Below are 1,304 nucleotides of genomic sequence, written 5' to 3'. Positions count from 1 at the left end.
TATATATTACATCTTCTTCTCTTTCTCTCTCAGCATTATTTCACTTTTTCTATTAACATTATCACCAAGTGCCAGATCTGCGACAGACATCAGCGATCATGGTTATCCATTCATCCTTAGTTCGGGTGCTCTAAAAAAAAGTTTCATTATCCTGCTTTTTTCCCCGTCACCCATCTGTTTAGGCTCTCCAAGCAAATATTTGTATCTTTTGTCTTTATTTTCCACAGTGAGAGCTAGATGATCAATGCACACCAGTCGAAACATACGTCTTCATAGAGGTGCTTAAAAAATGGTGGGAAAAAATGTTGTTGTTGGCGAGTTTGTTTTTAACAGTGACAAACGACTGCATATTTAAGTCCAAGTCTTTCTTTTTGTAAGAAGAAAAATCTGGAAACGATGAGGGGATTTAAAAAAACAACAACGGAATAAACAAAAAGGTTATGAAAAATAATAAAATAGAGGGCGAAGGGAATTCGGGCCAATGGCTACCATGTGTGGCGTGTCCAAAAGTCAACCATGCGAAACAAGGCTGTTCTACTGGTCAGTCCTTTGTGCTCCGCTCGTGGACAACCGCGTGGTGTCAAAACACAAAGGGAACGCCAGTGTCCATGTAGCCCGGTCTCTCTGTTAATATTTCCGTCCTGCCCACTCAGCAGATTTATCCAATCACAGCAAACTGTTCTGACTTTAACCAAATACAATGTACAACGGTATTGGTGCTGATTTGTCGTAGATCTATCTATCTATCTATCTATCTATCTATCTATCTATCTATCTATCTATCTATCTGTCTGTCTGCCTGTCTGTCTATTTGAAACGAATAACCTCGTGAACCACACGTATGAATCGTCATGAGACGAATTGCGGAATAGTTTTTAAAATAAGCCCTCCCGATTCTTTGAGGCAGAACAATACAGACACCGTTCTTGTATTACGAGCATAAGTTTGGTGATAATTTTTGTTACAGTTTTAGTTATACAAATAATTTTATGCTCAGCATTTAGAAAAACTGTCGCTATTTGAAATAAATCTGCATCTGAGGCAACTTTCGTCCGTTCTTCTCTCTTCACCGCCATGTGACGTTATACTTCGCAAGCCGTGCGATGATGAAAATTTTCTTACTCGAGAAACATGGCTGCCCTATACTGGCCAGCCCTTTGCGCTCCGCTCGTGGACAACCACGTGGTTTCAAAACACAAAGGGACGCCAATACCCGCGTAGCAGGTTACCTTGTTGATATTTTCGAACTGCCCACTCAGCAGGTTTATCCTGTCACAACAAATTAATTGCTTTGACTTTGATCA

Source organism: Aplysia californica, unplaced genomic scaffold (assembly GCF_000002075.1).
Source record: "Aplysia californica isolate F4 #8 unplaced genomic scaffold, AplCal3.0 scaffold00013, whole genome shotgun sequence".
Taxonomy (NCBI): Eukaryota; Metazoa; Mollusca; class Gastropoda; order Aplysiida; family Aplysiidae; genus Aplysia; species Aplysia californica.
This window is presented reverse-complemented; position numbering follows the sequence as displayed.